Raw genomic sequence first — 24,521 nt, forward strand, 5'->3', positions numbered from 1 at the left:
TCTTTTTTATTGAACCCCTCAGGGAAACGACTGCATTTTAAACATTTTGCCACGTGCCAGACAGCAGAGGTTGTATACTTGATCATTTGCTGTCAACAATTGTATGTTGGAAGTACCACCAGACCCCTTTGCACTCATATCCTGGAGCGCTTGTCCAGGATACGTAATAAGGTTTTAGAGGCTCCTCTTTAAATGCAATAGATAGGTTAATTGAGGTCGTGTTACGAGAGGCATAACACTGATGGAAGTGCGCGTGACTGAAGATACGAGTGCCGCTTTCCAGGTTGTAAGAATGAGTTCTTAATGAAATGGGTGAGTCTGTGTAAAGGAAATAGCTGAGACAGAAGGTCTTTGCAGTTTATAATATTTATTACTGTTCAGTTGTATTATCTTTTCGGTAACTGTGGACTAGACCCATGCCCCTGAGGAAGTCTGTTGTTGGACGAAATCTGTGTGATCTAATAGCCGGGCCCAGTTTGGGCTTGGAGGATTTTGCCACCGTCCACTGGAACATCTGTGAAAAGAATTAAAGAGACAGCATTTAAGAACTGGATACAAGATTTTCTGCATTTATAAAGGACTTACCTGCTGGATAGCTTTTGGACACTCTTGGAATCGTCATATATTGGGGTGAACTGTGTGATGTTCATTCCTTGTTGAATGTACTGAGATTGTATGCTTGTAGTATGATACATTGTATATGAACAGTTCTAGAAAATTAGCACTTGGGCACTTTAACTTTGATAAATGATTCTTTTTGTTTATATTGCTGAGTAGCGCAATTACATTCCTCCTGGTAAAGTTTTCCTTTCCTGTTGCACAAGGTCTTCCATTATGGCAAGAGACCTCCCACCAGCAACATGCATGTCTCGCTGCCACACCTTTGAGCAGCGGGAGAAATTTTTTTTAAATAGCTGTTGTAATGAACAATGAGTTGTCACTTCTGGGGAAAACCAGGAAGTGACTTCAGTCCATTCTAGGACTCTAAGGTAGAGTTTCTGGTGACTCCTAGAATGACATGATATCACTTCCAATTTCTCCAGACGTGGCATCACATTGCATGTGATCAACAAATCAGTAACAACAAATCAGTAACAATAGATACAACAAATCAATAACAATAGATATAAACAATTCAGGTTTTTAAATGGGAAAAATAGCACCAAGGAGTAATACACATAAAACACCACTTGATCTAAAAGGTCTTAATGCAAAAATTATAAGCTTTATCCAATACATAGCTTTATAATAAATACATTTGGAAAATGAGGGGTGGTCTCCGTAGTGCCCACTGGAACTGACTGTGAATAGTGCATCAAAACGTGACCTCTCCAATCTGGCACATAATTGAACCACGAGGGACTTTTCTGCAGTCAGTCTGCTTCACCTTTTGTAACTCTGGATTTTTGTACTTTTGGCTTGTATGACTCATTGGAGCCTGGAGATTCTTCAAAATGATAAGTAGAAAAAGGATTCTCATTAGCCCGGGTTAAACCATTTAGGCCCAAGAGAGAATACACTTCAGTGGAATTGGAGGCAAGCCTTGCCCAGTTTGCCTAGGAATTATCCTGAGATTTAGAGTGTGGGAAATATTCATAGGCCCTGATTTCCTATTGTTGTTGTTAAAGAATGTGTGTCCTCCAATGACTAGACTATTGGATTTGAATCTAGTATATTTGTGTTCATCAGAAATCCTAGCTCAACCCAGGCTGCCACACAGCCAAATTGTTATCTCATAGATTCATTTCCCCATTTGATACACATTTAACTGAGAGTAACTGCAACTGAACTGAATGGAATTTACTTGAAATGAAATACAATGATGATCACACTGTATAATGTTGTGCTGAGCCTATATTCAACTTCCTTTTTTTTGCTGCATCCACACATCACTGGAAGGGTTTTTTTTTAAATTGTTGTGCTATAGTAATAATTCACAATTGGTTCTTCTGTGTGGAGAAGACAATCCATGAGGTGAATGATTGCTATGGCAATATCCAAAAAAATTGGGTGCTCCTATGTCTACTCTGTCTCTCCTAACACCAAGGGTGGCTCTGCTCTGATGTCACAGCAAGTCTGAATAACTCCTACAAATAAATAGCTACCTATTCGTTGGTCTTCCAGAACATCAGAGGTTCTGATGCAGGCCCCAAGAATCGCAATCCCTTAGGCTGCCATTAGCTCAGATGCCACAGAGGGCTATATCACTAGCTGTTTAGGGACAATGGCAGAAAACTGTTAATCTTGAATTCTATAATCTATGGAAATTCAAGACTGGAATAGAACACTACTTGAAAGAAATAATGGAGTCAATAGGTGGTTATGAAGCAAAGATTTAACGGGTAGGGAATTGTATATGTTAACAAAACAGTTCTGTCCAAAAACAATTTTTGGTCATTATGACTGAAATAAATTTATGTTATTTATTAATTAAAATATTTATACCTTGTTTAACCCTATTCCCCTGAAGGGGCCCATGGTGGCCTACAGAAGAAAATATCTTCAGGGCAGTTTCTACAAAACAAGAAAACATAATACTTTTTTAAAAACCAAAAATATTTCAACTAACATTAATAGTTCAGATCATGTATGTCTGCAACCTTCCCAACAGGAATCATGAAATACTTCCAAATGCCCTCCTAAATATCATAGGTTTACACATTTCTCAAAAAATTAACAGAGTAGGTACTTTCCTCGCATGCTCAGGAGAATGTTCTGCAAGGCCACAGCAGAAAACATCTGCTGCAGAGCTCAGGCAAATCTAATCACCCTCGGGGAATACAGCAGAGCAGAGACTTATTCAATGACACAAGCTATAAAGCAAATCTTGCGATTTGGGGGGAAGGACTACTGACTTTTGGGTGGTTGGGACTTGTAATGTTTCAAATATGCATAACCTACTTTTGTACGCCTTTTTCCTGTTATTCTTTCTACTCTACCTGCCTTTAAGCAGCAGCAGATATTTTCTTATCTGGGCTCCACAACAGGCTCTTGTCAAGCTTTGCGCAGATAAAGCTCAATATGAGGTAAAATGGCCACCACATATCTGAAGAAATAATTTACGTGTGGCAAAGGCAGATTAAAAATACAGGCATATTAGAGCAAGACCTCATAAAGGAAAGATGTTTTGAATTTCCTGAATGGATTCTTGGCTGTGGACCAAGAGTAGAATCGTACTTCGATTAACTTCGCTACTCATGTTGCATTTCTACAGAAATTCTCAGTTCTTGTCAGATGCTTAATTTTAGTGGCAGGCAAGTAAGCAGGATTTGGTTTTAGGTTGTATTGCTACAAGCACATTGAAACTATAGGAAAAGAATCAGAAAAGCATTGTATTAGTCAAATAATGTTTTAAAATTGATTTAAAGGTGTGACATAAAAGCCAAATAATTTTAAATTTCGAATCACAATCACTTCATCAGCCATGAAAGTGATACAAAGAGATGTGTAAGACTGTATGCTCAAATGCTGTTTAAAAAGCAGCTGTGCTTCACACATTCTTATGAGAGGGATAAACGTGTTTTCCTGCTCATAAATCAATGTCCTGAAGAGGCTTTATTTGCCTTCACCTCCCTGATTGGCTAGGAACATCTGTGACGAGAGCAGTAAACATTGTCCTCACTCTAAATCAGGTTTTTTTGCACAGCAACAGCAAATAACTAGATCAGAATGGATAGGTAGCATTATTATGACACCATCACATTCACTGCATGATCCCTGATTGGTCAGGATGGATCATATTTACTTAGGATCATTTTAAAGCCCTAAAAGTCCCAGATCATTCAATGAAAAATAAACTCTCCATCAGGAACACATACAGGTGGTTAGTCTTAAAGGTGCTACTGGACTCTACTATTTCGTAACTATAGACTAACACGGCTAACTCCTCTGCATCAGGAATACAGAATGCTATAACTGTGATGCCAGAAGTTCAAGAAGCTCTGAGACACATAGTTCTCTAGTGCTTCTGGGTCCATTCCATTGGAGGAATGAACAGAAGGGGTCAGGATGTGAGGGAGATTTGGCAATGGATATGAACCACAATTTAAGTAATATGAAGGGGTCTGTGCATGATCTTGCATTGAGACTGGAGGAATCTGCTTTCCAAACTCCCACAATTCAACTTGCATCTCCATCAATAATCCTACTAGGGGCAAAACTACAAGTGACACCTGACACTAGTTGGACACTTGATGGGAAATGTAGGCAGCTTGGCAGAATGTTGGACAAGTGACAGTTGAAAAGTCCATTGGACAGCAGTCGGAGAGCCAACCTGCCAGACCAGGATGCCTACATTTCCCATCAAAACTTGAGGGAAGCTGACAAGTGTCCAACTACTGTCAGACGTCACTTGTAGTTTGGCCCTTAGTCTACTAATAATTCAGAAAACACTGGATGATAAGTTTATCATCACAGCAAAAGAAGAAGTTGGAGAGTCTTTATGAGACTTTTGTATCAGGAACACAAAAGCTTGCTATGATGAACACTGTAGTCTCACATACTGAATTCTGCAGCTTTTTTTAGCAAATTCATAAATGTCAAGACTCAAGACTTTAGACAGCCCAACAACAATGAATAGGTTACGTTCAATGTACAAGACTGATATACTGAAAATAAATATGCATGATTTGAAAACCCAAAAGAAAAGAAGTATACAAGGTGTTCCTTAGATGATAGTACAATTATTACAAGACTATATCACATATAGAAAATGGCTATTGTTCTAGCTACAGGTCATATCCTTCCTTGAGGAACTAGACTAACATGTGTGGAGTATTTGCACAATCTGTCACAGAAAAACTAAATTCCGTATGTAGTAGAGAGACCAGTCGTGCTTCATCAGCCAGAAAGTTGTTCAAACACATGGCAAGTATGCTGAGTAATTCTGCAAGGAAAACATTCACATCTGGCAGATGATTGAATAACAACACTCTTCATTCTTTTCAATAATATTTCCCGTTTGCAAACAAACAATGTAATAGTCACCCTGACAGGACATAGGGGTGTGCACTTCAAAAAAAATCAATTTAATTTTGGTGGGTTTTTTGGAAAGGGCATGGTTGTTATTTTCTTGAACTTTGAGTCAAATTTTTGTGTTTGGGGTATTGGCCCCTGGCCCCTGAATGAACATCAAATCTACCTCCCACTGGAATACTCCAACTGGATTTCCACCAACTGAATACAGTGACAAAATAGCCTGAAAAGTTCCATAATTGGGGGCGTGCCTTGCTTCATTTCAGGATATTTCCAATCTGAACTAGTGAATTTCAGGCACTGTCTCGGATTGGAAACCTCTAAATAAACAGTCTTGACTGGTCTTATGTAGAAGTGCCCTAGTTCTTATGGAAGAGGTCATGAAACCCATGTGTGTTGGGGACAGCCATATGAAGCAACTCTTTTATTTTATCTGATTTTTTTCAAAACATTTGATGTCAATGTATTGTCGAAGGCTTTCACAGCCAGATAGATCTCTGTCTTTTGGTGCTACACCTCTGAAGATGCCAGTCACAGCTGCTGGCGAAACATCAGGAACTACAATGCCAAGACCACGGCTATACAGCCCGGAAAATCCACAACAACTATTTGATGTCAATTTTTGGAAGAAGTCTGAAGTGGACTTTTAAAAGATTCAGCAATGTTCTTTTTCAACTTAAATATAACATACTATGGATGTTACAATGTAATTGTGGAATCTCAGTGAAATAAATAATTTTAAGGTTCATTTTCCATTACTTTTACCTTGGTCAAATGGAAAACATATTTTCTCCAACAAGTATGGAAACATGGTATCATGAAACATCCAACAATGGTGTAGATTCAGAGTCTCCAAGGATCATTTTTCTGCATTAGTGATAGTACTGCGAACACAACAAACATCAAATTACAAACATTTCACTGAAAAGCCATAACTAATCAAAATAACCAGTTCATAAGGCATCACTGATGTTTTATATTGTGGGGGGGGGGACTGATTTCTTGACCCTCAAATACTCATATTTAAAAATCAAAACACCTTCCTCCGACTTCTGTAAGGGAAAGTGTGTTAAAGTAATTGTTTGGTAGCCATAATTTTTCATTTTTTGCCTAGAAAATGCTCCTCACATTGTGGAAGCATCTCCCCAAGCCATTATACTATCCCCTGTTCTATAGCATCGAAAGAGGCATCAAGCCAAATTCCTCCTGTGCCACCAGCACATGGTAACTACAATAACCCTAGCTGAGGAGGTCTGAATTTCAAGGATACTGTCTGAACTATCAAAAGACTTAATAAGCAGGTTTCTTTGTCCATCATGCCTTTTAAAGCATCAGGCTCGGAGCGTAGTCCAAGTCATCCATCTCTAAGTTGACAGCTCTGTTTTACCCAACTTCTGCTTCCATTCTGGATCATGCTTGCTGCCTAGCCTAGTTTGACATACCTCTTTCTTTGGTCCTCTGACATCTGTTCACTGCTTTGGACTTGATTCCTGCCTAGTTTTCTCTTAGCACTAGGGGGTTGATAATCCATTCTCCTGCATCTAGTCTTGATGCAAGTATAGGAATGATCATATAGCCCACTCAGCACAGAGATAACCAAGTATGAGATGTAAATTACATTAGTGTAAGGAAAGAATGGAAGACCGATATGAGGGCAACCATCTTTTAACAGAGAAAATCGGCCATCACCAATCAAGGAAGAACAGAGAACAATAAAATAGAAAAACAAAAAAAGAACAAGTCACTAATTGATTAATTACTGTAATGCAATATATGGTAAAGGGAAGGAGAGAAGATAGACTGAAATAATAAGAGAATAGCAACATGGAGGTCAAGAAGGATTGGAAGGTAGAAATATCTAAGGATGTCTAGTAGGATTTTTTTACTCTTCCCTTGCTCAAAGCCACTCAGAATAGTGTACATGGTTCTCCTCTCTTCCATTTTATCCTCACAGCAATCTCTGTGAGGTAAGGTAAACCAACAGAAAAAGCAACTAGCCAAAAAATCACCCAGTGAACTCCATGGCTCAGTAGCAATTTGAACCCAGGACTTTCTGCTATTAGTCCAAAACTCTTACCACTATATTACACAAGATGTAGGAAACAAATTGGAAATAAGGAAAGCAACAGTCTTGAGGTTCTCTTGGATTAGAACAAAGGGCTGTCATTTCCAGTACGTAAATATGGAAAAGAGTATTAAGAGATTACTAAACCCTACAACCTCCCTCATCATACATGATACTGAGATCATCACAGCATGGTTTGGGCGGAGAGCATATGTTAATTTTTTAAAAATATAACTACATATTGTATTCAAAACCAATACAAAACAAACAATGTAAAGTGCATTTTGTAAATGTACTGTGTACACTTTACTCTGAGAGCATCTTAAAGCACATCATCTGTTCAAAAGACAGTCCTACAAAATGAATAACCAACACTCTCCCACCCCCAACACCCCTGCCCGCACTTCAAGCCACTGATAGATTTATCAAAGATGTGCATGGTGGGTTCTTTTCCCCCTGGCTACTTTACAGAATGAGGCATGTAGGCCAAGGGTCAGTGTCTGCCGCACACATTTTCAGCTGTCCATTCTGATTTATCTCCCCTGTTCTAGCAGCCTTGTGACTAGCATTAGAAGCATGTGAAGACAAAAACACTGCTTATAAGAGGTTGCCATCTAAACACTTGAATAACAGCCACTGAATATACATATAACAATAATTATACTTCACCTTATTAAGAAATTAAGATTCTTGAAAGATTATTGGCTATCCAGCCTATATGCGTGTGTGAGTGTCCAGGTGTGTGTTTAAGAGAAATCATTACTCTTTCTGAACACTTGGGATCTGTGGGATAAGAACTGAACAGACATTCTGACATTTAGTGATGAGGTGGGAACTTTGCTGACACCATTTGCATGCACCTGTTTAGAGGTCATGCAGGTTTGGTGTAGTGGTTAAGAGCGGCAGGACTCTAATATGGAGAATTGAGTTTGATTCCCCACTCCTCCACTTGTAGCCAGCTCTTTCAGAGCTCTCTCAGCCCCACCCAACTCACCCAGAGATCCTCAGCCCCGCTCTCTCAGCCCCATCCACCTCACAGGGTGATTATTGTGGGGATAATGATAACATACTTTGTAAACTGCTATGAGTGGGTGTTAAGTTGTCCTGAAAGGTGGAATATAAATTGAAAGTTATTGTTGTTGTTGTTATTGTTGTATTTGTAAAAATGCTATTTTAAAGTTGTGTGAAAATGGCCCAGATCAGTTCATTTCAGTGCCCACCCCAGTCCCTTCTTCATAGGGTAAATTGAGGTCTTAGAAACACTAATGAGAAAGAATCGGCATGGAACATGTTATGAGCCTTTGAATCTTGGCTTCTGCAAAGCAAAGTACTGCATTACCAGCCTTTTAGAATTCTCTGAGCATGTTAAAGAACATATGTTTGTTTAGAGTATTTATACCCCATCCACTGACAAAAGTTTTTGATATGGCTTTATAGATAGGAGGGATGTCATTTAGACATTGAAATTTTCAATTGTCCTTCATCAAAGGTCGAAGGGGAATGAGGGGAGTCCTCTCATGCATTACCATATAGCTAAAGAAAAGGGATCACGTTTGGACTGAAATCACATTAGGCATTTTCAATTATTTCACTCTAGAATCTCCACTTCAATTATCAGCATTCACAAATTATGCTTATTCCTGTTGGCCCATATTGCCTGAAACTAGACAAGGATACAACCCCATTACAACTGGTCTGCCCACAAGATTTAGTTGTTGTTCGCCCTGCAAGTGCATACTTCTTTTTCAGTCTTTTCAGTTACTGCACATCTCATTTGGAACAGTGTTTAGGGACCCTGTGAGCTAAAAATGAGCCTTCCCCTCAAGCACTATATAAATGCTGGAAATGGGTGATATAATGTGGAAGTGCTTCCTTGGGGGAGATATCAGACCAATATTTGTGCATTTGCAGCACTACAATATAATAATTTTGGAGAGTCCCATGAAACAACATGTAATCTGCATTGCTTGTTGAATTGCAGTTGAATATTATCTTTAATGTGCTCATGTAGGCCTTTTCACAGCGTGAATCGGTAGACATTTCCCTTACTGGCCTTGCAATAAAAAGAAGGGAAGTGGGTTTGGGTTTACTGCCTGCTTGCAAAATTGCATTACAAGATGCTTTTTCATTGTTAAACCACTGAGAGATAGAGATAATCGGTGCTTTTTTAAGGTGCTGGTACTCTAGGGTTGCCAGGTCCTGGTTGGGAAATTCCTGGAAATTTGGGGGGTGGAGCCTGGAGAGGGCGGGGTTTAGGGAGGGGTGGGACTTCAGCTGGCTATAATGCCATAGAGTCCACCTTCCAAGGCAGCCATTTTCTCCAGGGGAACTGATCTCTGTCACCTGGAGATCAGTTGTAATTCCAGGAGATCTCCAGCCATCACCTGGAGGCTGGCAACTCTATGGTACTCATAAGATTGCACTAATCTCCTCCAATCTACCCTTCAGAAATAGGCAGAACCCCCTGCCTCCAAAGGTGCCAGTACTCAGTAACAGTGAAAACTGCCACTAAAAAAAAGCCCTGAAGGTAAGACATAAACTGATTCAGGACCCTTCTCTTCTGCTATAGGAGGCCAGGGAATCATATAATAAGGCAATCCATTTTTAACAGATTCTTCAAGGAAGACTGAGCTCAAAACTGTAAAACTGAGAAATTTCACCTCATCCCTGCTGTAAACATTTCATTCCTATTCTTCTTGTCAGATAAACCAGAGAAAGGAATAAAAGACTTATCTTTACTATCACCCTGAAGTGCCATACATTTATTCTTAGCTCACAATCCCTTTCCATTTCCTGTTGGCAATCCTTGTTGTAACTCTGAATATCTTGGCAAAAGTCACCAAGCAGATGATGTCATCACATAGATAAAATTATGCCGGCGACCTAAAACGTAGCAGTTCAAATAGGTTGCGAGATTTCCTTGAACTTCATATTTTAATGTGAATGGCATTTATTCCCATCTCTTACTGAAATGCTGAGTCATGCTCAAATGGAAAGGTAATGGGGTTTTCAAAACAGAAGTAAAAACAATCCACACCTCTAATACAAAGAGAGGCAAGGGACTGGGAAATCACCACTGCTCAGGTTTTCTCTGTAAAGGAAAGAATGTATTCATGCATAAATAATAATAGAAGACTTCAATATGGATTTGAATACGCATTTTATTTATTTGTAGATTTTAAAACTTTAATCCTACTATATAAAAGGCTAAGCGTATTCAAGACAATTCACTTCCTGCCCTGGTGCATCACCAGAGGGTACTGCTGTGGAGGCAAGCCCAGATGAGGCAGCCAGACCTCCAGAGAGCACGCCACGGTGGGAAGCCCAAACCAGAACCAAGTGCAGAGCAGGCAGAAATGCCTCCCCCCCCACACACACACACACACCTTCACCAGCTGGGATCAAGAGCGGAGTAAGTGGCAATGCCGGCCCTCTGCCTTGAACAAGCTGGGATCAAGAGTGAAGCAGGTGGCAATGCTTGCCTCCTGTCTTCATCTAGCTGGGATTGGGAGCGGAGCAGGTGCAATGTCCTATTCCTAACTTCACCCAGGTGGGATCAGAAGCAGAGCAGGTGGCAATGCCCACCCCGCCTTCATCTAGCTGGGATCAGAAGTAGACATGGGCACGAACAGCATTACAAACGGGAAAAACCCATGAACAGCCCATCCATCTGTTCGCAAACAAGAGGTTTGTGAGGCTCCATTCTAAATGAAGAAGTGGTCATTGCAAGCCTCGTTCATTACCTTTGTCAGCCGTCCATCAAGCCAGAAAGTCTGGGGCCTTTCAATCAATTCCCCTGGCAACAGCAGGGACTGAACTCTGGCTTTCCTTCTGCCTTTAACCCTTCAAAGTACTTCCAGCAGAGAGTCCCGTTTTTGCCACTGTGAAGAGAAAATGACAGCAAAGGGGGGGACCCATGGATCATGCCTTTCCTGGGGTGCAATCTCTCTGAAACTTGGAGGGTCTTCAGAGAAGAGTGAGCACTGTGTCCCCTTCAAATTTGGTGGGTATTGGACATTGGGAAGGTCAGTTTGTAACCCCTCAAAGTAGCTTCCAGCAGAGAGTCCTGTTTTTGCCACTGTGAAGAGAAAATGACAAAAAGGGGGGACCCATTGATCATGCCTTTCTTGGGGTGCAATCTCTGAAATTTGGGGGGTCTTTGGAGGACTGTGAGGACTATGTCCCCTGCAAATATGGTGGGTATTGGACATTGGGAAGATCAGTTTGTAACCCCTCTCTCCAGCAGAGAGTCCCTTTTTTGCCACTGTGAAAATGATCAGAAGCGGAACAGGTGGCAATGCCCGCCCCACCTTCACCTAGCTGGGATCTGGTGCACAGCATGTGGCAATACCTGCCCCTACCTTCACCCAGCCAGGATCAGATGCAGCAGAGGTGGCAATCCCCGCCCCCCTGCCTTCATCCAGCCAGGATCAATGATGAAGGAGGAATGAATGTCTGCCTGCCAGCTCTTCCCTTTCTAGAGCCCATTGTATTTTTTACCACAATGGGCTTTGTTGCTAGTATTTAATATTAGGTGTGACACTAAGCAGATGTACATTTTCAGTCCACACTGATGTCAGTGGACTTAGAAGGGTTTGACCTTGATTAGAATGGCACTGCCAGTGACCCAATTATTTAAATATTGTTGTCCAAAGTTGGAGGGCCCTCTATCCCTGAATTACCTGCCCTCCCAGAGGACATCCCTTCAGCAGTGCTAAATCAGGACCACAGTGCCACACACAGCAAGCCTCTCCATGGTGGCAGCCCCTACAACTTGGCGGGAAGTGCCAGCAGAGGAAGAAGAGAGGAACAAGATGAATGCAGCAGGCAACAATGGCCCTGAACTCTGCAACGCTGCCTCCAACAAGGCCATAGCATCAGCAGCATGCAAGCCTGCCAACCCTCCCCCCTTGAGGACACAAGGGTGGGGCATGTGGAGGCAGCAAGGGAGACAGCAACACTTTAGGATGCCAGAACACGGCAGCCATGCCACCCAGTCTGCACAGTTTGGATGGGGCCAGCCAGCCCTGCCCTGTGGCCAAGCCTTATACAGTCTAGGGAGAGGGCAGGGCTGGAGCAAATCCCCTGGAGTAACGGGAGAGGCTCCTGGCCCTGTCAATCAGCCCAGGGGACAGAGGTCACCCTGGAAGTGGTTGGAGCCTGAGAGGCGGGGTCGAGCCTAGGGTGCTCCTTTATAAGAGGAGCTGATATTGGTGGCTGAGAAGGAGAGCCCTGGGGCGAGTGGAGGCCAAGCTGCAACACAATCGAGAAAGGGTGCAAGGGTAATGAAAGCCTCCTCTTCCCCTTTTCTGAGGCACATCTGGCAGTGCACCCTGAGGAAGGAGAAACCCTGGAGGAGGGCGAATCCACCGCAGACTCCAGGCCCCTGTTGACGAAGCTTTACAACTGTCATCCTTGTTGTTGTTGTTGTTGTTGTTGTTGTTGTTGTTGTTGTTATAGGAACTACAGCCTACATGATAATTTACAACCATTTATTTATTTTAAATTGAGCAATGTTGTTTTTATTGAAACTTATGTTCAGTGCACACCCTTCTCTTAAGATGCATGGCAACAACATGGCATTATGCACATTTGAGTGCCACTGAAATCAGCAGCCTTGTGCTCTGGTTTCAGCTCTTCAGAATCACAGAGGAGATCCTAGAATGGCCACCAGCAGCCATTTTGTGCATGTTTGACCTCCAATACAATATATCTAAAGAAGGGAGGCAGCAGAGAAAGTTTCTTAAGGCCCCTTGAGAAAGTTAAAGAATGAAAGTGAAGAGCAGTGATTACATGGGTATTGTTGCATGCAAGATTCCTAATGCTGGGAAATAAATAGTATCAGTCCCTGGCAGTTAGATCCCCAAATTCTCCACAGTTAACACACAGGTGTTCCAGTTGAAGAAGTTTTATTAGAGATCCATTCAGTACAATGTACTCAGACAGTTCAATCGGCAGAAGTGACGTATAGGGGGATAGCAATGTTAGTTATAGGGAATATTCCCACCGTTGGGAAAAGGACCATTAATAAGGGGGGGTGAGACATTGTTTTAGACTAGACAGTGAGAAAGACAAACTTATCTTTGCTTCTCAAGAAGGATACATCTCGAGCCAGTTTCAGCTGGCATCCAAGGACAGTGGCTCAGTGGAACACAAAAGAGAAAGTAAACATTTGCAAGATAACCTACTGGCATTACAGCAATAAAGAACTTCCCATACCCTCAGAGACCAGAGTAAAAGGCAACATACATTCATGGCAAATATGCAGAAGGCATATATGACAAATGGATTCCCCTGAATACAAATTTCTTGCAATCTTTTGAGTGTTTCCCCCTGAGAATATCCACTATCATTCTAGCCAACTGTTCTAGTGTAAGATTTTTGAAAATTGTTTCTACAAAAGTATGGAATGCCTTACCCTCACCACCTTTGTTAAGGAATATGATCAATCCCATATTTGTTGGCTTTCCATTTTAAAAATGGAATACAAAGTCTACCTTCATGCAGATTTCATTGAGATGAGTGGGAAACACAGAACTGTGCAACAGATGGTTTCCAAGATCATTCCTATTCCTTTCCATAAATCTTTTGCAGAATGAATTTCCCAGTGTGGTCTGTTTTTGAATGAATGCCATAAACATGTGAAGGCAAATAAGTCTCAGTAAAAATTATACACATGGGAAAAGGCATCCACATGTGCAGAATGTATAGAACTAGAAACAGCAGCAGTTACGTTTGTGGTTTCTGACACTGGCTCAGGAACTACATTTGTACCATTGAACTGGCACTACCAACTTTGATTATGCTGATGATCACCAGTTTAAAAGAGAGAGAAATCTAGCCCCTCCCTTGCCATCTTCTTTCTTGGTTACAGGCAGCTACTGACTGGGGAAATTTAAGTTCAAATCCCCACACAGATTTGAAGATCTCTTGTATCAGTCACTTTCTCTCAGTTTAACCTCCCCTAGTCCACACCCTATAGCGCTGGTGTGCATTTATTGGTAGCCCCATTCTGAATGATGCTCCAGAAGGTGATTGGTGAAGTCAACCTATAGGCAAAGGTGATTGGTGAGGCTAATCAATCAATTAACCAGTTCAGTCAACCAATGAGCAAAGGGCTTGAAGTAGCTATTTAAGCACCGTCTCCGACCTTTCAGCAGGCTTTGTGCTTGTTTCATCCACCCACCTGAAGGAACAATGTGGGAATAGCTGGTCAGAGTGAAGGGATCAAGCAAGTATTTGAGAGGCTTCATTCAGATTGGCACAGGAAAGGGGTCCTTTTGCCAGCTTCACACTATTCACAGTGCTTTACCTTGTCAGTGCCGAAATTAATTCAGCCTGGTTTTGAGACTGATTGGCCCAGAATTAGGTTGGCAGATTGTTACAGGTTGGCAACTGGTGAGCACCTAAGGATACTGGCGTTTTCATGAACTAGCTCGCCATAGCCCAGAGCATCCAGGTGGGTGGAGGATGGAGCCCTCTTGGTGCCAAAGAACATCAACCAAGCTCTTAGTGGCTTGTGGGGAAGCTTAACACCTCTTGTCACTGTTTGGTGCATAAACTAGGATAAAAGAAGCCAGAAGGAATGCTGGCTAAATTTGAAACTAGCATGGATTTATTCCAAAACACTGGTAACCACCATGGGCTGCTTGTTAACTGACAAGCCACCCTCAAACATTAAAGTTTTTACTGATGTAGGCCAGGCTAGTTTAACCCAGGTGCTTCTGTTTTGTACTTTCATTCCAGGTGCTGCCACAAAATAGTGACTGACGTTTATACCTCCTGAGTTCCTTGGAGAAATGGTGGGATAAAAGTTTGATACCTTTTCTGGGGAAGCCCATCTTGTCTTCAGGAGCCTTTATCCCTTCTTGGCTTTTGAGGGAAAGTTAATCCAGTTTGGCAGACAGTAGTCTGATAACTAGCTGGGATATTCTAGAACTATTTCTTCAAACATGGGAAAGTGTTTTCTCGAAAAGAACGATGAGCATCTATTCTTCTGCCAGATGTGAATGTTTCCCTTGCAGGATTTCCCTAGGCAAAGCAAGCCAGCCAGCCAAGGAATAAATATTTATGCTCATCTCTTGCTCCACTTTTCTTACCATAACCTATTTAAGCTCCAGTTCTCATCTTCTGGTTCATGCTTAAAGGATGAAAGCAAAATGTCTGTTTCTGACAGCTGCTTCTCTTTGGAATTCCCTCTCCTATCCCCAATATTGCAATAGTATCCAAGTTTCATCTTTCAAAAAACTGCAGAAGTCTCTTCACCTTGCCCAGTCTTTCCTTGTCTGCCACTTCCTTGCTCTCATCTCCTTCCATCTCATCCCTTCCTGTTTTGTCTTTTTAAAAGTGTAAGGTTATCAGGCCTTGACAAGTCATATTAGACTGTATCCTCGCAAGGAGTATGTTCAAGGCAATCACAGATCATTCATATGTACACAGGTCACATAGGTAAGTTCTTTTGTCCTGTCAGCATCACATTTAAATCAGGCCTTGGGGCCCTTGAAATGAGGAGGTCTTTCGTCTGAATAAATATGCTTAGGACTGATAGATTGCTTGCACACGGGGCAATTCTCCATTGAGGACTTGCTGCTGCTGCTGCTGCTGCTGCAAATGCAGATACATTCATAGCACCAGCGGAGTAGCTACACGGGCTGGTTCACAACTTTTCCACCCCTCACTCCTTGCACCCACCATTTCCCCCCCCCCCTCGTGTTGCTAGATGCCTTTTTTGTCAGCTTTTTAAAAAAGTATTACTATAAGGCTCAGATTGAGAGTGGGGAGATGTGGAAATATGCACCTTCCTGCCTACATGTGGGCTTTGACTCCAGTGTTTCAGGAAAGAGTGGATCAAAGCAGGTTCCAGAAATATCGGAGCAAAGGCAAGGGAACTGGTGGAGAGAGAACAGGAGTAGGCAGACATAATGTGAATGCTCAACAAAACAAAAAAGTGTCGTTTGAGAGCAGGGATGAAGCAACTCATTCACTGTGGAAGCAACCATAGTTCATTTTCAGAGGAAAGTCCAAGAACAATTCCAGATCTCCAGATTCATATGTCCAGAATGCGGCTCTCCCAGCGCGGCTGAATGCCGCTCAAGCTGGGAGCTGTCCTTTGAAGCCCCGCCCGGAGGAAAGGAGACAGTCTCCCTTCCCGGGCATACGGGGCTTTGCTGGGGGGGCGGAGCCAGGAGCTGTTACTGGCTGCTCCGCCCGTTCCCAGCCTCAGTCTTTTCGAGCGCTCGGCCCACCCACCTCACCCTGTGTTAGTGTGGGACTAGCCGGCTGCTGTGTCCAGAGCCAGGTAGGAATTTTTCCCCTTTTTCCCTGATTGGCTGTTGGGAAGGAGGGTTTGTCGCCTACCTTGCACTAATGGCAGTGGTTGAGTCATTATTGGGTTGTCCTGTTTAGTTAATAGTTGGCAGGAGATTTTGGGAATAGGGTGCGGGCCGGTGAGCCCCTCTGGCATTTCCCCATGCATGGGGTGCAGCGTCTGCCAGGACGGCGGGATGCTTTTGACGGCTCCTTGCTAGGAGGGCAGGTGCCTGAGGGGATCCCCAGGAGCAAGGCCCAACCTCATGCTAGACGGCTGGGGCGTAAAGGGTGCTTGAGGGGGGATCCTAGGCCTGGCTGCTGGGTTCCAGCCATTCATGGGATGGCCTATACCCGGGGCAGGGGGGCTCGCCCAGACAGGCAAGGCGGTGGTCAGTGGTATGACCCCAGGGCTTGACCTGTACCGCTTAGTTAGCTCTTGCCGTGCATTACATTTATGGTCATTTTAATAAACGGCCCTTTATTCCAGGCCTGTGTCTGCCTCTTCCTTCCGGCTGGGGGTTCAAATAGGAGACTTTCATAAACTGAAAGCAAACTCCAAAGTTCTCTGGTGATGTTGTCTTACAGTCCTGACTCAGAAACAGGATATGAAACAGGAGACGGGAGCTTTCTGACCTCACACAGAGAGTAAGTGGCATTATTACTCTTTTTTTAATCTCCAGCTTCTCATCATTCATCTGTTTCATGCCACTTTGGTGCCAAGATACTTTAGCATTTCTGATATTAGATACTGGGTTTGATTCAAATGTCTACATGGCTTTGGAACAGAGGCAACAAAGCAAAACAGGCTTGGAAGGATTTTAATCTCATTTTGAAGTGATAAAATGCCACTGGCACATCTGAACACAAGCGGCTGTAGATGTTCCAGAAAGGATCGCATACCAGGCAAGGATCCTAGAAAGAAATGACTGATTCATATTTATTGTAAATTGTAAACAACTTCATACAACGGCAGAAAGGTGGCATTGAAATGAATCGGATAAATAAATAAATATTCCCAGCCTATAATTCTTAATGACAAAGTCCTATGTACATTCACAAGTTCTTCTCTCACAACTAAAAAGAGGCAGAGATTGATGCTTAGTCTGAATTTCCCCTCATCCAAATTTCTCTCTTAGATTTTGGCTTTTTGAATCACTTGGTTTTGCTTCCAAAGTGTATGCACTGGAAAACCTCCACGGTTCCATTTAAAAATAAACAAATTTGAATTGGGCACACAGCTACAGCTTTCCATTCCTTTGGTTCATTTGTATCTTTCCCCCCTGTATGTTACCAGTGGGGGCGCATAAATAAAACACTACAAAAAGAGAACCTTTCTTAATAAGGCTGTGTCTAGGCAATGTGATTTACTAATGCAAAGGAGCACAAATGCACATCAGCAAAACATGACACTAATATTACTGATGTAGTCGTACACATGAGCACATCAAGCTTGCCTTTATTTACAATGCACAGTTGCATGCTGGAAAAGGAGGGGAAAGATACAAATAAACAAAAGGAGTTAAAAGTTAAATGGCAGAAGCAGCACACTGTGCATACTTCAGGTCCGAATTTAAATTTAGAAAATCATCTCATTAAGCCAGAACTAAGAAGTAAAATGCAGCAATGAGTGAAATTATGGAACAATCGTGGAACAGAACAGGGAAAAACCACTCACCCCTAAATACAAGTGGGGTGGAAACTGATTTTCCCAGATTAAATATATATGAGTTCAGTCTTAACTAACTTTAGAAGGCTGAATGAGCATCAAATTTCTGACTTAGATGAACAGTGACAAAGAAAATAATGCATTGTACTCCCTCTCTCTAAAAAAAAGACGGTGTTCATGAAGCTAGTGATACTGCCCTCTAGAGGTTGAAAGTTTCATAGAAAACAAAGGAGATAGTAACACAGCCAAGAACAAGAGATTTTGCATTGGGACGTTTTCCAGCTTTGCACAATCAGGTAATTGTTATCAGTTGGGGTGTGATGTTGTCTGAAATGAGTCTTTCTTAAACCCCTCCTATCCTAACATCAGTCCATACAGGCACCTGCATCCACAAAAGTATCAGTTAAAATGTGTGTTTCAGCCAAGAAGAAATTACTTATTTTTAAATATATTCATAAAGTGCCACCTAGCAACATGTTCCTAAGCTGGTGAAGAACAATAAAAGATACTATCTAAAACATGTTATATAACTATGAATAATTTAAAAATAGTATCTCAAGTCACCATTAGAATAAAACCCAAGAAAAATATAACTACAAACCTCTACAAAAATCTGATCTAAAACTAGAAAAGAACAAAATACATAAAAAGGGGTCAATCTTTACCCCTTACTAACCTGGACTGGGGACCCACTTAATTCAACCTGTTTTCAACAGGGGCCATACAGCTGCCCACAAGAAGCCTGTGTAACCCCCATGAGCTGGTTTAGTCCAGCAGGGAAGAGTAAATATCTGGAGCCAGGCAGCTGAGAAGAAGCTGGTTGCTGGGGAGCTTAATAAAATTTTATTTGCTCTTATCACTTAGAATACAATAATTGGAAATATAGTATGTGAGCAATAGTGGGTAAAAGTAATGTGTGTGTGTTACATTTAGTTTGGTATTATTACTGGAAGGGCATTCCAGTTTGTTCCATAGGCAAGAGGACTGTAGCAAAGGACTCAGGCCCCTAGTGGGACCCAAAACATTGAACCGTGCTTACCCTGAAGGGGTTTCAAAAGGCAGCCAGTTACTTGGCTGAACTTAAAGACTTTTTTGGCTGCATGTTTCTGTTCTTTGTTGCACCTATGAGTTTGGTTTAAAAAATAGTTGCATTGTTCTGACTGTTTAAAGGTTTGGTCTAAAGAAATTTTCTTAACTTACATTTGTGTTGCAAGTTTGGTTCCTAAATTAGCCCCACAGAACCCAAATAAAAAAGTGATTATATCTACAAGCAGGGAATGAAAGCAACCATCTTCTCCAACAGTATTTTGCCAAGGCCTAATAAACAGACGTATACTGCTTCTGAACATAGGAATCCATTTAGCTATGGTGGTAAAAGCTGATGATAAACTCAAAATCTATTAAAAAATGTGCATTATGTGCAGTTCCTACTTTTTCATCTTGATTCTGATATGATCCCATCTTCTCTATTTTTGCCATCGTTATGATTTAGATGTTTTGCAGAATGACTGATAAATTGTTAATTAGTGCAAGTGGCTCACCTTGAGATGGAAACTGCATTCAGAATTCTGAGAACAGAAGTAAGCGTTTGGGCCAACTTACTTTCTAGAGTGGTATAACTGATTAAAATCAAATTTCTTCCATCTCAACAAATTATGGCCGTTTCCACGCGGCTTACCTTATTCTGCAAAATAGCGAAATCTCGCACGAAATCTCGCAAGAAGATGCTGTTATCGCACGAGAAGACGTGATAACAGTGTCTTCTCACGAGATTTCGTGTGAGATTTCACTATTTTGCAGAATAAGGTAAGCTGTGTGGAAACGGCCTATGTTTAGAGATGGGCACGAACAGCAATATATATATAAAAAAGCTACGAACAGCCCAGCTGTTCGTGAACAAGTTCTTCGTGAGGACCCATTCTAAACAAACTGGTGGTTGTTACAAGCCTTGTTCATTGCTGTTCGTTGCTGTTTGTCAAGCCAGACAGTCTGGCACCTGCAATCAATTCTCTTGGCTACTTAGGCAGGGATTGTCTGAACTCTGTCTGAACTCCTGCTCTTGCCCTGGAAACCCCAATCTAAGCCCAATTCAGCTTGATAGGCAGGTCTTCCTTTCAAGTGTGGAGCTCCAAATTTGTCACAAGGGAGCAAAGAGCAGGGGGGAGGGGGGCTCCCAGCTCAGGCTTAGTTTGCAGATAGTAGAGAGGAAGAGACAGTTACTGTTGACATTTTGATAGAGTGCATTGGAGCTTCAATTTTCTTTGTGTATGGTGGAATAGGGATCTACCCCTTCAAGTTCCAGGACTGCTGCCAGGCTCTGGGGCCAAGCTATTATTTATTATTGGTACCTTTCCTGGTGCCTGCTCAGGTCAGGTTTCTGGGAGTGGTGCAGTAGAGATCTTGACCAATCTTGGATGATGGCTGGAGGAGAGCCTGCTGGCCCCCATGAACAGCCATCCACGAACATGTTCGTGAACAGGGCCATGTCCATGGTTGTTCATGAGTCCCTGTTTGTGGATGACAATGAACAACGAACATCATGTTCGGGTTTTTTTCTATTTGTGCTCATAATCTAATTATGTTCACCACTATAACAATGAATTCACAGTAACAGTTTCTTTTAATTCCACTGACAACTGGGTAATGAGAATGAACTATAATGCATGGATTGTTTGTCCCATGTATGCAGAGGTTAGAGCTAAGTTTCTTGTTAACTTGTTAGTGGGGCGTAACTTTACCTCTGATATTGACAAATTAGGTTTTTTGTTATCTGATACTGATTCATTTGTCACTAGCAGAGTATCCCTGTTTGCCTTAGCTGCAAAAAAGATTAGGGCCAAGATTGTTTCCTCAGAAACCTAACTTTTCTCAACTATCTGGTATTTATTAAGGTCCCATTTTAATTGTTTTATTTTTATTATTTTAATAACTGTATTTTATTCTTGTAAGATAGATTTCTCTTTTTACTGTTTTTTATCTTTGTATTGTGATGGTCTTTGGCCATATACAATTAAACCTACTGCTGCTATAATGCATGGATTGAGAGATCATATTATTTTTCATAAGTTTTAGATTGACATAAAAAGAAAGGAGACACTAATGGCAGCCAGTTCCTGAATTCTTGTAGTCTTGTTGTTATGAATGTTTCTGTATATGGTATTTAAGAAGACAAACTTCATAAACAGAAGCAAGATTTCTTAGACCTACTAGTCTAAATTGTGAATTCTATGAAAAGTAATCATATCTAAGGAATCCTATTGCTTTACTGACAGGCTTTGGACATTTACAGTTTTAAAGACTGATACACCAATTCTATGTATTATTACCTAGATCTAGCATGAAAGAGGCACGTGAAAATCAGAAGGTATTGCAAGTACATGTCTACATTCTCATCTAGGCCCCATTGAATTTGGTGGATGCATTGGGGATATCGTTGGAAATTATTGGAATTGAGGCAACTCAGCTTGCCTGAACACTGGGGAATGCTATTTTTCCCTTGTACCAGAACCAGACTGTATATATGGGAAGCCTCTCTTTGTCTGAATTAGAAGCCTTTAACAGACAGCTCCTCTTTCTTTGCCTTTGTTCTCTCTCTCCTCATGGTCTTGTGAACAGGCAAGATGCTTTTGCAGAACTCTCCTGTGCAAGAAGAGGCTTTAAGAGGGACACTCATACTTCCATTCACATGCAACCAGATTAACTGGTCACTTGTAATAGGGAAAGTGTTGTTTAGATTAGGTTTCTATTTTTGTTATGCTACTACAAAAGTGAAAGTGAATGTGAATCAGCTTCAATAAAAGTAAGTTTTATCTGTGGTAATATAATGAATTGAAGAGTTTTGCCACACGATTCCACACTTTCTTGACTGTGCAATGTTACTGCATTAGCTAAAATATATCCCAATAGAAACATGTATCCCCACCCAGGGCTGTTAGTTGCAGTCACCACACAAGAAGACCTGGATTGTACTCTAGATATTTGTAATTAGAATCTTCAATGAGCAAAATTATTTTTAGGATCTTGATTACGATATATGTTCCCATATAAGCAGGCTTGTTTACTACTCATTTCAGTAGACTTAGAGTTCTAGGCTAGAGTTGCCAGGTGTAAAGATGCCAGGATCTCTTGCACTTCTTCAGTGGAGGGTGCTTCCAGCATTCTCCTCCCTCCTGATACATCATCACCTTCCCTTCCTTCTTCAGAGAAATCATCCCATTAGATCAGGGACAGTCTGTGGAGCTGAGCCCTCCAACGATCTCTTGGGTCCAGCTCCCTCCTGGCTGACACCACTCACGGGGTACACTCCACCAGGGTCCCCTCCATCCAAGCTCTGTAATTGATAGACTGCCAGGAAACACCTGTGCAGAGTCTTGCACCAGCTCCAACTCCAGCCAAAGCTCCTGTGTTGGGCCCACTCCTTGATGGAGTCTTTAAGGTTTCCCTCGTTCAGCTCTGCTGCACTGGTCCTCTTGCCTCCCTCAGCCACTATGGTTCAGATTTAGGAGACTGCAGTGAGTTAGGTCCAAGGGTTAAAGAATGGAGAGTCCTAGCAATCTGTATGGATGCCAGGCAACTCTCAATGAACACCTTTCGTTCTCAGTTTCTCACCCCAGGTTCAAACAACAGAAATACCCCAAAAGCATCAGCTTCCACTGCAGGGGGTATTCAGTATGACAAGTGATCCTGAGCAGCTGACACCAGGTCCCCCTACCCCACAGGTGGGAGGTTGTAGGCCTGGCATCTTCCCTCTCACATGCTCTGCACATGCACGCTCCTGGCCTGTGTGATGACATCACTTCCAGGAAGTAACATCACGCAGGCCATGTGCCACCCGGGAAGCACTCCCACACTGCACAGGGAGCCAAACCCAGCCACTGCAGAGTGCAGGAGTACTGCCGAATGAAGCCTGAATTGGCCCAGATCAGGCCGCTGTGGAACACAGGAATGTGGAAGCATGCCGCAGCAGCCCAATTTTGGCCATTTTGGGCCTGATTTGGCCCGAATTGGACCACTGTGACATGCAGGAGCATGCCATGCCACACAGGAGCATGCCCTCCGAGTCACATCCCCCCACCAGCCAGGTAAGTGGGGGTGGGGGTGGAGGGTGGGAGGGGGGATCCCTGACACCCCCAGTGGCAGACTGGCAACCCTATTGTAGGCTCATCCAAATCCCTTTGAAAACTTCCATAAGTGGAACTTACCATTAGCCACTGGAAGCCTAAACTTGAATCACTTGTGTAGAAACAACATAGTCTCCATTTTTGTGAGATGTGATCATTCAATTCATTTTAGGTTATTGGCTATGATGTATTCTCACCCTTTTGGTTTTCAATATGATGTATATTTCTGGTACTCACATTTTTCATCTGAAATTCTATTCTAGGAAAAAAGATGAAGTTAAAGGAATGTAATTGGATGGAGGCTCCTGCAGATGTGGACTGAAATAGAGATGCCAGCTTTTTATCAAGTTGGTAGCCGTTTTTGGTCTGCAGTAGAAAAGCAGGATTTGAGTCCAGTTGTACCTTATAGACCAACGAGATTATAAGCTTTTCAGAGCCAAAGCTCCCTTCTTCAGCTTTTTGTCATTTATGCTTAGGTGCCCTTTTTAACCTGTTGAGGCCAAATTAAGATGGTGGACTCACACCACACACACCACACACATCTCACCATCTTCATGCTAGAAAAAGTTCATCTTTAAAACATCTCCCTGTCCGACAGGGCCTGTAAAGAAAGAGACCCCCATAGAAGATGCTGGTAATCCATGGCTTTTGAGACAATTCACATTTGTGGGGGACCTCACCATAGGTCTGGGAAAAGTGATGACGTGGCAACAAAGGGCCAAGAAAGCAGCAGCACTCTTCAGGGATCGCTGCTTAATTAGTTATGGTAATGTGATCACTGCTGATATTAAGAGGACAAACAGTTACAGAAACAAATCCCCGCTAGATCTATCTCAACCACGCTTTGACAATTTCTCCAAATATTGTTTCCCAATAGCAGATGGTTAGATACTATGTCAGGATGCTAATCTATTGAATGTGCACTTAATAAAGTGACGAAGGAAAACCCCTGGGTGAAGCCCAAGAACAGACGGCTGGAAAAAAGAGATGGGGAAAGAGAAAAGGAAGCAGTCAGGCATGTGGGAAACACTCTATGAGGAGCTGAAAAGGAGGGAACTTTTCTAAAGAATCAGTTAATGTGACCATAATGGATTGATAGATATGGGGAAAGTTCAAGCATGGTTTCAGTAGTAAGAGACATAGTCTCATAGTGTCAAAATCATGGAAGTCTCTGTCTTGAGGTTTGGCTTGAACTGATAGATGAGTTTGTGAAATGTTGTGTGTGCCTGTTTGGCCATATTACTCCCAAGCATGAAGTTCTCAGCATAACCTCCACAACCGATCCAGTATGAATTTAGAACTGTTGTTTCAAGAGGTTGTTTGCTGTGCGGTTTACTGATACCTGTTTTAATTTTATCTGGTGGCTGCTATTTGCTCTTGGGTTTGT

General features: G+C 42.1%; 1 long non-coding RNA gene across 1 annotated transcript; it reads right to left on the minus strand.

Moving 5' to 3' along the window:
* Positions 1–409: 409 nt before the first annotated feature.
* Positions 410–5,831, minus strand: LOC129331714 (uncharacterized). Its single transcript, XR_008597279.1, has 3 exons — positions 5,740–5,831; positions 2,446–2,514; positions 410–514 (listed from the first exon to the last, which is right to left on the minus strand). It is a non-coding gene; the product is annotated as an uncharacterized LOC129331714 (long non-coding RNA).
* Between the last annotated feature and the right edge of the window lie 18,690 nt (positions 5,832–24,521).

Source organism: Eublepharis macularius, chromosome 6 (genome assembly GCF_028583425.1).
Source record: "Eublepharis macularius isolate TG4126 chromosome 6, MPM_Emac_v1.0, whole genome shotgun sequence".
Classification (NCBI taxonomy): domain Eukaryota; kingdom Metazoa; phylum Chordata; class Lepidosauria; order Squamata; family Eublepharidae; genus Eublepharis; species Eublepharis macularius.